A 15,801-nucleotide genomic window follows, 5' to 3' on the forward strand; every position below is an offset into this window, starting at 1 on the left:
AAACATCTTGGTTGAAGTTACAATCAAAGAAGGAATTATAAAGCATGATGGCTGCCTATGTACTTTTAGGGCCTGACATTTGTAAGACAGACACCTTGCCAACCACAATAATTTTCAACAAGAATAAGAATGTGAAGATAACAGTTTCTATTAGTTTGGGCATGCCAATTAATTTGGTGTAATTAGATGAGCTGAACTAGAAGGGTACAGTCTGATAATGCTGTATGTACCTCATTTACATGATCACCTTTGAACATGGCATGTATTGTACAGGTGTAAACTGTTAGTGGACCATATGTTGTGAATGAGTTCTAATTATTAGTGCAGTTGTTTTGCTAATATGCTTACCTTCTAATTTAAACTTAATATAATTCCCTTTATTGTATCCATGTCATGAAGCAAGGAGTGCAGAAATTGCTTTGTATGCATTATTTGCAGTACAAAACATTATAGTTGCAGAAAGTATTCTTTGACCATTTATGTAACATTTCATGGTGATTATGACTCGCATCCTAATTAGATGAGTGAAACTGCTACTGCTTTCAGCTCCTCAGCTTTATTCTGTTAATCAAAGTCTTTGGGTAAATATTTTTAGAAGCAAATTTTAAAAGAGAACATGGTGATGTAGCAATATGGTTCATATGGGTTTTGAAATACTTCTCTGTACTCATGACTTGCAGTATCAAGGACTGGTTTGGGCTGAGAATTGTTTTTTTGCATAGCCTTACATATACACCCCCTTCCCCTACATACACACACACATACACACATGCACACACGCACACAAGCACATGCTAAAGTTTCACTGTGTATTTGTTTCTCTTTTCACTAAAAAGCAGGATTCAGGAACTCGTAGATCCTAATCTTTGTCAAACCCCATGAAATTCTAGGTTGCCTAAGTAATTTCTTGCTCCAGTAATTTGATGCTATAATTGCAGACATTTTTGATATTTTAACTGTATTAATACAAATCATATTAAAACATAATATAAATAGTACTCAGTGTAAAAGACCTCAGATTTCATAAGAAAATTATCCTATATTTCCCAGCTTGAAAAATGTGTTTTTATTTATTTTTGATTGTATCTGTCTGTCATTACATGCCCACATATATCTCATTTTAATGAAGTATCCTGTTAAGTAAATGACTTTAAATGTCTTTATTTTGTAGTTATGTAGAAACAAAAATCTGCTATTGCTGAAGCATATAATGAAGTGTTGCAGTTTTTTTGTCTTTGTTCAAATGTGTCTTTAATTGGACTCCTTGCCTATTCTTTGTTACTAAAATATTTCTCTACAACATCAATAGATTTAGTTGCAGCACACTAAACCATATCTTGGGATTTCAAGAAGTAATGAGGTACAACTTCCTCTGTACAAAATCAATATGAATTTAATCAGAATGTAAATACTCGTGAGTTTTCTGAATCACATCAGGAATTTTCTGCTCCTTATTTAAAAACACTACCCTTCACAAAAGTTATTTTATTAATAAACAGGCAGAAACAGTATCTGCAAAATATTATTTCCACTATCTTACAATTGTGTAAATTACTGGAGGCAAATTGGATAGACTTCTTTGCTGTTATGTTATAGTAAATCTTTTCATTTTACTAAATAGTGTTTGAAATATGTTGTTCTATCACAGCCTTTAAGCAAAGATTTCACGTATCTTGAAGAGAGCCTTCCAGTTTCAAAGTTCTGAATGTTATAGCACGCATGATATGTGTTAACCTCTGGGGGTTCATTCAGTTGCAAAAGGAACAGGTGTCTTCTAATTTTCAAGTGTGGATTGCGGCTAACATTCCTTATGTTAAAATCCTCATCTTTCAACCTGGCAGACATCCAGACATTAACTGGTGAATGTGCAGACGTTATTAATACTGACAATATACATAACAGCAATCATTATGACATGAATGGCTGGTATGAGTAAATATGCCACAATCTGTCTTTAGAATACAGAGGCTGTCATCTGTCGTCAAACCACATGGTCATTTAAAATACCTAAACTTGATTATACGTAGCATACTTACTGCAAACAATGGAAATCTGGCTTTTTTCATAAGTCCATATGGAAGCTACAGCTGAAGCTGTCAGGTATATTTTGGTTGTGCTAACCGAGTAAATAAAATGCTGGATTTTTTTTTCTTTTTTTAATGAGCATCACCGTTTTATTATTTTTAGTGTCTGCAACTTAGTGTATTAGATTAAAACTGCAGTCTGTTAAATGATACATGACAGGATCGTACATTGGTGATTTCTGTGAATATTATATTTAATATCCATTTGAAAACATGAAAAGATGCATTAAGATGAAAATTCATCACAAAACTGATGATTATGCAAATTAACATGGCAGTACTTATAACAACAGTACTTGGAAGCGAAGGAAGACTATGTTTGCTTCAGTAAAACAAACAAATGTATCTATAGGTATTTGCAATAGTTAAACTGGAACATTTTGATAAAAACAGTATACTAAGTGACAGAATTATTAATTTAAACAGTTTATAAAGTTATTAATTAGTACCGCAATAATCCAGAAAAAGAATAAAAAGTGTCTGCTATTGTTGCTTTATGCCATTTCTAAGGAATACAAAATTTTTATCTGAAAAGGAACTTCCTCCCTGATTCCATCCAAAATGGTACATTTTCATTGATTAAATCTGCTAGCAGAAAACTGTTAAATTGCATTCCTGATATTGATTGTTCCTTAGTACCATAAAGAACATCCTTATGTGGGGGTATATGGGTTTGCTCACTTCCTAACGTCTCAGCTTTGATATTTATTTAAAAGTAGTACTTTCATATTAAGAGGAAAACAAACAGCTAAAGCATATACAGGGTGTTTTATTGAATCATTGTAATCCTACTGCTTACATGGACTTATCAACTGTGAGCAATTTAGAGAGAAGAAAGAGGGAGGCATATATTTAATAATGAAATCACTCCATATGCCTACTTCCAAGATATTCACATATGGAATTTACAATTAAGAACATATAGTGTGGGTCAAGTGCAACACAGTAGTCTAGACAAGTTTAAAGAACTACTTAGCAAAATAAACTGGTCACCACTAAAGGAACTGTCCGTAGAAGAAAGCAGTGCACTATTTTAACAGCAGTTTCTTACAACTACTTGATACCTTACCACCAGTTCGCACTAAAACAATTAAAAAGAATCCCATCCCCTGGCTAACCAAGTAATGTAAACAGTTAATGAAGAAAAGAGATGGATGTATGGAAACAAAGTGAAAAACAACCAGATCAAAAATAATATGAGGTACTACATAACCAAGTAACATAACAGGTTATCCCCATTCACAAAGGAGGTTGTTCCATTGAACTTACAAATTTTCAACCCATAGCCATATTTTGCCCCATTTCCAAAATACTTGAAAAATGTATTCATGTTCAACTCATGAGTTACTTACACCAAAACAACCTTCTTACAAACACACAACATGGTTTCCATTCTGGCCACAGCACTTCACAGCCCTCCTAGGCTTCACCAAATTAGTAAACAGAACTAGAAATTCAGGCTATTTTGTATCTGCTTTATTTCTTGACCTCTCAAATGCATTTGACACTGTCTCACATTCACTCCTCCTGAGCAAGCTCTCTGACATAAGCCTTACCCCTCCCACCCTAAAATGGATCCACAGCTACTTATATGATCGAAAACAAGTTGTAAAATGCTCAAACAATACCTCCCCCTTTCTACTTAATCCCACTGGAGTCCCAAAAGGATCTGTCTTAGGACCCATGCTTTTTAACATATTTGCAAATGACCTAAGTACTGCTTCCTCAAGTGGAAAATTGATACAATATTCAGATGACTCCACAATAATCTGCACCTCTCCAACTTCCCACCATTACTCAACAAACTTTTTCTGCTATTGAATCCTGACTTTTTAACTGTCAGCTATTCCTTAACCCAACAAAGACCAAAATGCTTCTCTTCCTACCAAAAAACTGCTCTATCGACCTAAATTATTTCAAAATCCACTCTGCAGACAATACCAGTATTGAAATATTCCACCACACTAAACTGCTAGATGTTGTCATAGATGATCAGTTAAAATTTGATCTCCATATTCAAATAAATATAAAGAAAATCCACCAAAAACTTGTCACACTCTATAGAAACAAACACTCTCTAAACTCATCCACCAAAACTACCTTCACAAGAACTGCCCTTCTACCCTCACTGCTTTATGGAGCACCTATACTTGCCAAACTGCAAAACTCCACTAGGTGCAAAATGGAACAGTGCTACAGTAAAGTGGCCAAATGTGCCACCAATTTTAAAGCCAGATCACACTGTCTATCTCTACAAAACCTAAACTGGCCAGAATTCCCCAACCACCAACTATTTGTCCAAATGGTAACACTCCACACCATTGTATACAAACCCCCAACCTGTCCAACTCAGAACAACATCAAACCATACTACCCAACCAGAATCCTGAGGTCTGAAGATAAAAAACGTCTCACTATCTCCAAACCTTTCAAAACAGCTGGACAAAACCTGCACTCACACTATGTAGCCAAAGTTTGGAAGTCACTCCCACTACCAATAAGAGATACCTCTAACTTGGCAGCATTCAAAACATCCCTTAGACAACACATGAATAGCTCTTGGCAGTGAGCATGCACTGACCCAGGCTAATCTACAAGTCCAATCCTAACTTTCTCCCTCCCTCACTCTCCTCATCCCTCTTTCATACTATCCCTACATCACTCTAATCTTATCTCCACTCTATTCCCACCTTACCCCCCTCATCCCACCCCACCCTCCTGCTAATTTCCCCATACCAACTCTTACTATCAACATTTCCTCCTATCTCATCCCCTCATGTGTACCCCACCTAATGAATATACTTAGCTGATATCCTAAGCCTATGTTTGCTTGCAAAGTAGCATGTAAATATTCACTGTCTACCTTATATCATGTAAAACATGTTTAGTCATCAAAATCATCACAAAGTATCTTGTTATTCTACTCCACTATTATTGTACCATTAAGCTATTTTACTATTATTGTACTTTTAAGACTGTAACCTACTGCCTTTTTACTGCTAATGATGTTCGTATAGTAAAGTCTGAATCTGAAGCTTTTCTCCCCGGTCCTGAACTGAAAGCGGGTTCTTACTGACCCATTTGTTCCCAGTAAACAAATGTCAGATAAATAAAAAATAAATAATGCAGTCTGAAGAATATGCAGGACAAGGAACCGAAAGGCAGTCATATATGCATAGGGATAAAACTTGATAGATATCTGCCCTATGATAACAGAATCTGACTGAAGAAAGGTTTAGACTTTAATGATTTGTGACAGTGCTGACAGTTCAACAGGCAGGCAGATTATAAATGTATATTCAGGAATCATTCTGAAATAATGGATTAGACACAACACCTATGGCAGAATACATTTTATTGACATTAGGAAAAAGCTGATAGACTTGTAAGTATACAGGGAAATACTACATACTTTGGAGAGAGTAGAATAATTGTAGTAACAAAGACAAATACACTTTTGGATAATAACTACAGATTGCTGACACATGGAAATTACAACAAGAATGGTATAGAAACCATCCTGGTAAATCTATGGTTATGTAAGCTGAACCACCACCAGTAGAAACAGATATGATTTAACAACTGTTTGAGTATATCTGATGTATTGTGAGCAGTTTTTGAAGTCTCTCCTTTGCAGCAACATGCATGAAAGAAAGGTTGTTCAGACTAGACTACACCATTAATATTGTACATAATCTTTGCCATGAATCTTATGATGAAATATTAATGAAACTTAAAAAAACTGTTAAGCAGGCTGATCGTAGATTCCATAGCTATAATAGAAAAGTAAAGCAACAAACATGGCAATAACTGAGACCAGTTAAATATTTAGTAGTGTTGTACTTCATGTTTCATAAAACATTTTAGTGTTCCCTGGAAAATGTCGCAGAGCAGGTCATTAAACTTTCTTATTCATCAGCAGTGTTAGTTTAAGGTCCTACAGAAATGATTCAGGTAGTCACATCTGACAGTGTCCTGATGCTCAGTAGTGAGAAGAACAGCAGTACTGCTACTTATGGCTTAAACCACACTGACTGCTCATCTTTGCTGCAGTACACAGAACCCAGACCATGTAATCATTCAGCCATCATGAAAAGTTGTTAAACTTCGGTCTCCATTTGCAGCACTACTTTTCTTCATCTAATTCTCTCTCTCTCTGTTACTTATCCACTCTAATTCCCTTACTTCTTTATAAATGTTTCTCAGTTGTACTCAGCATTATCATTTCAACCTCTTCTTTCTTTCTCCTGCAAGTGTACATCACATATCCCTGCCCTCCTGCCTGTCAATTCTCCTCTCTTTAATTTTTGTGCTATTGGTCTTTCTCCATCACTCTCCTTAGCTCCTGAGCAACAGTTACTACAAGTGTTATTACAGAATTACAGGTGCTGCAAACAAGGAAGCTAGGTTACCTTTCTCCACTCTGCCACATATATACAGATATGTTTGTCAGTGGTACAGACAGCTCTCTCCAACACCATAACAATATCTGTGATCGCATCCATTTATTTCCCAAACCAACTGTCATTTTCAGGGTCTTAGTGGAAACCAGCTGATTAGACTTCCCGATTTCTGGGTTATTCTATGGAATCCACATATGTTCTCTTCTCGTAGTGGGTCATACCTGCTACTTCATCTATGAAAAGCAATCAAAGATGCCCAAACCACCTTGACTGATCTTTTCATCACAGATGGAGCACTGGATGTGCTGTGGGATCTTCCCAGATTAAGTGTTTTTCACATTCTAGAATGCAGAGTTAGTCCAATTTCTCTAAAAAGTAAACACATTTTTGTGCCTTGTGTTGACGGTCTCATCCTCACAATATCCACCCTGAGTACTTGAACAGAGATAAGATCTGACCTGTAATGTGAAAGCTTTGTCCTACTCATCTGGTCATGCTTCACTACCATAGTGTTGCACAATGCCTGTAGTTTTCATACTGTTAAACCTGTCTCCTTATCCACTGTGCCTTTACCTGTGAATAAGAACCCATATATATATTTAAACTCTTCCATCTGAAAGAGTTGCTCACTCTGTTTTTCTGCTACAGGTGCTGATGTCAGCCAATCTTTCTCTGGCAAAGAATAAGGACCTGTGATTTGAAGTTGCTGGCTTAGTTGCTATCCATCTACTAACTAATTTTGTGTATACTTATGAAAGCGCAACTATTCCTTGCTCTCAGACTTCAGAGGCAGTTGGTGACTTCAAATCAAAGGGGGGCTGCAGGAGACAGCTGAATGGGTGGAGTCAATGGGAATGGGTGTGGCCAATTAGAACGGGGAGGAGCTATGCTCAAAACCACAAAAACTGGAACTTTAATTAAATACTCTGCCCTGGGTGCCAAACCATCATTATGAGAGACCAATCAAGACAAAATGAAGTATAGAAGAAAAAACATATTTCAATCCATTGGCTGCATGACAGCTTACTTAATATCTAGATGGAAACAAAAAGGTTGTGAGGCATGAAAAAATAAATTACTTTTTAAATACATTACTGGAATGCTAGTCAAAATCAAGTATAAGAATAACAAGCAGCACTCAACTCAAACCACTTCTCCTTGTACTCCAGTTCTAATTATAATTTATATTCAGCTTTATTAAAGTACCAAGTAACATGCTGAAAGTAACAATCTCTGTGATACCCCCATTTGTAAAAATGTTTCTTATCCAAAAAAGACCTGCTGCCTGACAACAACTATTTACTTGTTTCATGGGGAAAACATGATCAAAGTAAAAAAAATGAAAAGCAAACAGGAAACAAGCTCAAGATACATTGCTTAAAGGATTACTGCACAGGATATGGACCGCACATGATAGATTGGCATTCTGTTTAGTTTGCAGGTAAAGCCTGTAATGAGCTCTTAAAATGTAATACTGTCATATGCATTTCAATACACAAGGCTTATATGTTATCTAGTTATGTAAGTATTATCTGCATGGCAACAACAGAAAGGCTTTCAATGTTGGCAATTCTTTAACAGTATGCTTATTATTACTTACTTGCATCTTACAATCTCAGACAAGCTTACCAGATGGTCATTAAAGCACTGCTACTTAAACACAGAGCAACAGGCACTTTCTGAATAATAATAAGCATAAATCAACAGTATAAAAATATGACAGAAACCAGAACATTCTGCAAAATCAAGGACAGATGAAAAGCCATTGTAGTACTTGTGTCTACTTTGGATGGGGGGATAGTCTGCACATTTACACTGCATAACTGCTCCTTGCCTTGCTTGGACACATCCAGAGTCACTACATGGGGGAGTGGGGTGCAACAAGTATGTCACAATTTGAAATGTCTCTGGCTGACTGAGATGGCCCTGACACATTTGTCATACCTCTCAACCTCAGAGCAAGAAATCTGGACAAAGCCATACATAGAAGTGGGACAAAGGCCCAAAAATAAGGACAATTTTTAAATATTGCTCTTATAAACTTAGAAAGATAATAGAATAGTAGGTCTTGCATTAGTATGAATTTTCTGAAGGGTATGAAATCTGAAACTGAAATGTCTGTCATTATTTTCTAACTTCAGTCGTTAATGATTTGCCACTAATTTGCCAACCCCCCCCCCACAATTTTATGAAAAATGGACCAAAAATGTGATTCAAAAATATAAAATAGCCACACAATACAGCTGGGTACCTGTCAAGGAAGGGACACTTTTTAATATTAGTACTGCTAACTTGAGCAGCTGACAAAATAAAAGAATCTACTTGCATTTCTGAAATAAAAGTAATCTATGTACTGATTATTACAGTTATTTATTAATTGTAAACCCTCCATGTTTTCTTCCAAAATTGCCGTTTTGCAGAGGGATTATTAGGGGAAGAGCAACATTTTGAGCCAAAATCGGGGACAGTTGAGAGGTTTGGATATGCCTAATTCTATAAAGCAATTTATTTGCATGTACCTCTCAACCTGTTAATGCAGGAAATCTGGACAAGGCCAATATGGGGGGAACATATAAACAGTACTAAAGATTGCTCTTGTATAAAATGAGACAGTTGATCAAATAGCAGGTCTTGCTTTAGCATGCATTTTTCTGAAGGTTATGAAGTCTGAAACTCAGTGTCTGTCATTATTTAGTGACTTCATTCCTAAATGATTTGACAGAAAACCACAAATTTTATGAGGAACAAACGAAAGATAAGCAAAAATCTATTCATTCTGCAAAAATCTGGACAGTTGAGAGGTATAGTTCAGCCGGGGCTGTCTTTGAGTTTGCTGCCCTTCCCCCCTTACAAAATCATGGTCAGATGGAGCTCCCCCCCTACAGCCATTCCAATGAACCATTACTTGGCTATTTCACCCCATTTACCATAAACACTAATGTGCATACTGCTTTACTTCTGCGATGATTTGGACTTAATTTAAAAGTTTTATTTTGCATTTTACAGAGCAAACACTAATAGATATCATATCTGCTAAACAAAGCAATGCAGTCTCACAATGAGAACAGACTTAGCATTAAAACTTCTCTACCCTTGAAAACTCACAATCACTGAAACAGCATTGAAACCCACATTCAAAGAAAATACATTTTGCCAGTGGCAGATTAACTTTGGGTTTGCGCTGTTTTCAGATCATAGGCCCCTTGCACACAAAACATACACATGCTCTTTCATACACCTTCCTGATTGTATTAAATTATATTCCTTGTACAATACAGTACAGTTTTAGAGGGTGTTTTAAATTTATTGTTTTTAAATTTTTCCAGTAAACAATGAAACAAAATGCATGCACCAGTAATGACAAAACTGTCCAGTTCAGAACATTTCCATAATAAAAGTCTACTCAGACTTCTACAGTCCACCAGTATCAGTACATATGCACAATCTCTGAAGAAGTAAAAGTCATCTAAATAATTCCACATTAAAGAGATCTGTAACTAATGAAGAGGTTGCTGCTAGCAAACAACTTTGTATTTCATTGTTTCATCTACAAATAAAGTGCCCATTACCCTTGAGGAATAAATTGCCTATCTTACACTAAAAAAATGATAAGCTAGCAATATTGCAATAGGGAATGGATGGCAAACTGATAACAGGTTCATAGTTACTAGGTATCTTTGCATCCACCCCTTTTGCAACACAGTACAGTATCAGAAATGCATCTACTGTAGGAGTAGAACCAACAGCCTTCTGCATCAAAAGCAAGTATACTACCTGTTGTGCTATTAACAATGCAAGCAGACTCACCATAAGCAGCACTAAACTTTTGCTCCCCTGCAGCTCTCAGCTCCTTGTAAAATCTACTCACTCAGTTGTATCTCTGAACTTTGCAGCACAAAGAAATCTGGAAAAAGCCAAAGTTTATTGTGGGGGGGACAAAAGCCCAAAAACCAGGGACGCATTTTAAACATTGCTTGTATAATGTTGGAAAGATGCTAGAATAAAATGCTGTGTTACCACCGTACATTTCACTGCCAAGCCTTAAACCTAGGACCCTGTGCAAAACAGTCAGAGCAATATATCACTATGTCAAATCAGCTGTCTTGTGAAAGAGGAAGACGGAAACTTAAATGGCTACCATTTAGTGAATTCAGTTCTCACCATAGCACAGCTGTCAACCTCTTAGCACAAAACACCGGAACAAAGCCAATAATGGGTGAATGCAGCCCCCCAAACATTCAGTGAATTCAGTTCTCACCATAGCTCTCAACCTCTTAGCAAAAAACACCCGGACAAAGCCAGTAATGGGGGAATATAGCCTGCAAACATATTCAGTGAATTCAGTTCTTACCATAGCTCTCAACCTTAAAACAAAACCTGGATGAAGCCAATAATGGGGGAATACAGTCCCAAAAATAGGGACAAATTTCAAATATCCATCTTATACACTTAGAAAATTGCTAGAATAAAAGCTTTTGTATTACCATGCACTTTCTGAAGAATATGAAGTCTGATATTCAAATGTGTGTCATTTTTTAACATTTGTTAACCAGGAAAGTCTGACTTGGAACAAAAGCTAATTTTTAGCAGAGGCCCAGAGAGAAACACTTCTGACAGATACGTCTTTGTAAGATGGGAGGACACTAGAGGAAACAAAAATAGGGAGGGCATACAGACTCCACACAGAAGGTAAGGCACCCCAGCCAAAAATCAAACCAGAGAACAAGTAGCTGTCAGGCAACAATGTTATGCTACCACTGCACCAATGCACTACTGGCTTTGTAAGGACACAAAAATACAGAAACCACAGATTTTATGAGGGACAGAACAAGTATGAGGGAAAAATCTGCAACATTTTTACAAATGGTGGTGGGTAGGGAATTCAGGCTCTTGCCACCTGGGCCCAAGGTACAGGGTTCAAGCCTTATTCTCTACCCACCACCATGTAGCACCTGGGGCATTTTACACACACACATACATATGTATTTTAGCAGTACTTTAACAACTATGGCTATGTATACGTACTCAGCATTTTTGTCTTTCCATCAGAGCATAACTGATGCCGCATGCACGCAGGCTTAGCATTTCTGATTATTTAGCCCATGGTAACAGTGTTTTGATAGCATTTAGACACTGTCATCAGATGTAGTTAAAGCTGTGTATCTGGGACATCCAGGAAATGCAGATACAGCAATGCCTTGTTTTGACTTATTGATACAGTGCAATGAACACCTTGCTTAAAACCACTCTCATTTTCTTTTACCATTATTTTGGGCTAAGCCCTAATAAATGCTTGGAATGTTCTCTTATTCTTTTGAGTTCCTGTAGCCTGGAGGAGCTGAACTTTTACGTGAAGTGAAAACAAGTGGGTATTTATACAGTTTGAATGACATATGAACAGTTTTATTGCTCGAGTAAGTAGCAGGTGTTCTCTTTTTACATTCAGTAGAATGAACCAGTTTAGATCATATCTATTATAGTTTATAACATTAAAAACACACCTGTAACCGATTTCTTTGATTACATGGTATGAAGGTATAGACTGGCAACAAGCTATTGCTTGCTAGACTGGTTCATTCTCCTGATGAGTCACATATCATGCTAAATGTGAGTTTTGCAGCACAGGAATTATTTAACTTCTGCAAACCTCAAAGGCTTACTATGTTCTTATTGAGATTTGCTGCAATAGCTCTGCTAATTCTTGTGTTTGAGCAAGAGAAAATCCTAATTTCACTTTACTTAACTGTTACAGAGTAAGTTGTAATGCTTTGCTGTGGACTCTTACATACTGCCTCAATGTTTGTCATGACCCTGTTTTACAAGGAATATAGAGATTTTCAACCTTATTTGCTCAACACATCTCATCTCATTTGAGTTTTATGTATACATAAATAAGTCTTACTGTTTGCCATGTCTGCAGTTAAAAGGTATTAGAATTGCATTTAAGCTTGCATTGATACTGCTGCTTGTCTGAAGATACTGTGTGTGGTTTTGATGGTATATAGTCTAGCAGTATAAGACCAGCTGTGATGGTTTACAGGGAATAAAGCACCAACTTAGTATCACTATGTATCAGGTGGACTGGTCAACTAGATGCCTGTGCACCTGAAGGAACAGTCAGAGCAGGACGGAGGTATGCTTGTCCTGTGAGGGAGGGGAATCATCCTAGGGCCATCCAAGTCTACAGTCCCACCAAGGAGGAGTGATGCTGACAAATGTGGTTTTGAAGGAAAATGTTTGGCTACTAACTTCTGAGGTAGCTCTCATTGTAAGTGCATAGGAGTGGGCATCCATATCGGTATGAACATTGTGTTCCCAGAGGTGATGCAGCTTCTCCATCTCACTGCCCAACAACCAACAACAGTTTACATTACCAGACTGTGCATCTAAGATGCTTGAAAGATAATGTTTTAAAGACTGCCCTCATGGCAGCATCTAGAAAAACAGCAAATAATGATTTTGAAGCAGGTAAAACAGAGTTGAGAAATATGTTGTTGAATAGAGGGGTCTTGTAAACAAGCATAAACAGAATAATAACAAAAATTAATGATAAGATAAAATATTTTCATATGCCATTAACTGAAGAGGGGTTTGAGACAAGAGAGGACAAGAGTGTGATGACAATGCATAAATGTAGGAAGGTGTTAGATTACTCAATTGATAGAAAGGAAATTAGTTTTACAATAGGCTGATACATGAGTGTAGAATGTTGTTGAATTACTCGACTGAGGATAAGAAAGTAGAAACAAAACACAGAGGAAGTAGAGAATTTTAAGAATAAACAAAACTCTGTGGAAAATAGTATGAATTGGACCCAAGTTCATGTGTCAAAAGGACAGTAACCACCAAAAGCAGAACTAACAAAAAAGTATAAAGACGAAAATAACATTTACTTATGGCATTTGCAAGGCACAAAGATGTATTTCTAGCACATATTTTTATACCAGGAAACAGGGAGAACATAATGGCAAAAATAACATTATATGTGCAATTCTGGAAATTTAATATATGTTCCTAAATATGATGGGTGCCCCTCATTTTCTACTGGAAAAATCAAGAAGGACGTTTGTATAAAGGTGAAGAGAATCATCACCATTAATTTATGAATTGAATGGTAATTTGCTTACTCGGTTCGGTACTTACCTTGTATAAGCCGCTGAAAGTCCAGCGAAGGAATTTAGGCCACCAAGGCAAGCAAATAAAATCCACCACACAAGTGACAAGTCCACAACCGAAACTGGCTGCAACTGTTTGCTTTTCGCTCTTTTCCCAGCACATAAAGCCCGGGAAGAGAACGACAACCAATCAGCATTTAGCCCATCCACGTCATGTACGTGCCTGCGGACGTGGTAGTCCGAACCCCTTCCAATACTATGCGGTTCCAAACCGCATAGTCTGCTGGGCATCACACTGATGCCTTAATTTGCTATCCGAACTGCAGCGCAGAGAAAAAGAGAAAAAAAAACGTCTTTTTTTAAAACCGTCGCAACCCGGAAATAGAAAGTGCTCGAACTCGCAGACGAGTCAGTCAGCGTAAAGCAGCTGGCTGAGAAAGACTCACTAAAGACAATAAAAATTAAATAACTAAAAAGTGCTTTTTTCTTGCTGAGGGGGCTGCAGTCCGGCAGTCCGATGGCACGAGCCGCCCCTTCACCATTCATTACAAAACGTATTCCTTGAACATATATTACAAGGCATTTCATTTATCAGATACCAGACCCTCACAAATGCCATATATAGATAAAAACATAGCTACATAGTGGGATAGTATTCTCAAATTTGCAAGCAATTAACAACCACATTCTGAAATCCAACCTTTCACCATCCCACAAAGACTGGAACAGCTCTGTTAATTTACAATTGTTAATGTGATATGTCTGACTAAGTGGTTTAACTACTGCTTCCTGGAGGAAATCTGAATAATGTTTATATATGTAATGGAAAATGACAGAGCTGCACTTGGTTTGGCTACTTCACCTGAAAATTACAATGAATCTGCTACATCTAAAGGCAGCCACTGCTAAGAGAAAAAAAATAAGCATCTTTTTGCAATTCTGATGATTATTTTTACTGTATTTCATAACAATATTGTTACATTTCTCACACTTTAGTAGAATTTCGAAGTGGAACTGTTTCTGCTGCTGCTGTAGTACTTAATCACACTGCCTTCTAGTTTTACAGGACAGTGGTATCAATATTGTGTGGTTTACCTGCACCTGAGCTCTAAAACCAGAATTTTTACATTAAGAGTGATTTCTGACTCTACTCTTGTGGCAGAAGTGTGCTGTAGCAAATCTATCTGAGTTGGGGATTGCTGGCAGAAAGCTTATAGCATGTTTTCCTGATTTGTCTGTAGGTCTTGCTACATATTCTCATTCTCATATTTTAAATAAGCCCAGTGTTTGCATAGGAACATTTTGCATTTCTCCTGATTATTTTTACTGTATTTCATAAGAATCCTGTATTACTTCTTGCATTTTTCATACTTTAGTAGAGTTTCAAAGTTGAACTGTTTCCACTGCTGCGGTAGTACTTAATTACATTGTACCTGCTAGTTTTACAGGACAGTAGTATCTAGATTGTGTGGTTTCCCTGCACCTGAGCCCTAAAACCAGAATTTTTACATTTATTTATTTATCTAAAATTTGATTACTGGGTAGTGTCCATCTGGGCAAGTAGCCCGTTTTCAGTGGAGACATGGGGAGAAAAGCTCCCAAGTAAAAGTTACAAAAAACTTATGATAAAAATACACACATTGAACAATTAAGTAGAAGTTACAAATGTTGATAAAATAAATAAGGTAACAGATATGACAAGATAAAAAAATTCAAAAGTGTGCATATGAGAATAATTAGAGTTCAAATTACAAGAAGAAAATAGGACATTTTTTTTTAAATGTAGGATTGACAAGTGGTGTGATTCATAGGCTAATCAGTCCTAGTATAGGAGCAAGGAAATAATAACAGGAATAACAAAAAGACAGAACAGCAGGGAGGTTCTTTTGGGAGAAGTGTGCTGTAACAAACCTCTGAGTTGGGGGCTGCTGCCTGAAAGCTTATTGTGTGTTTTCCTGATTGGATTGGTCTGTAGGCCTTGCTTTTATAAAACTTGTTTTTCTGATGGTATACAAGTTCAGGCTGTTCTCAGCTCAGCGATGGTTGGCAGTGCCCTATATAGATGCAAATACAATTAAGTTAAAATTTCCCTTAGAATAACTAACTTTGCAACCTTCCCAGAGCCCCTGTTGCTTTAGGAGCATCTGAGTTGCACACAGAGTAGCATCTTCTTGTTGAATCGCTGCAGTTCACACTGAG

This window comes from Protopterus annectens, chromosome 15.part0 (genome assembly GCF_019279795.1).
Source record: "Protopterus annectens isolate FY-2018-M chromosome 15.part0, PAN1.0, whole genome shotgun sequence".
Lineage (NCBI taxonomy): Eukaryota > Metazoa > Chordata > Ceratodontiformes > Protopteridae > Protopterus > Protopterus annectens.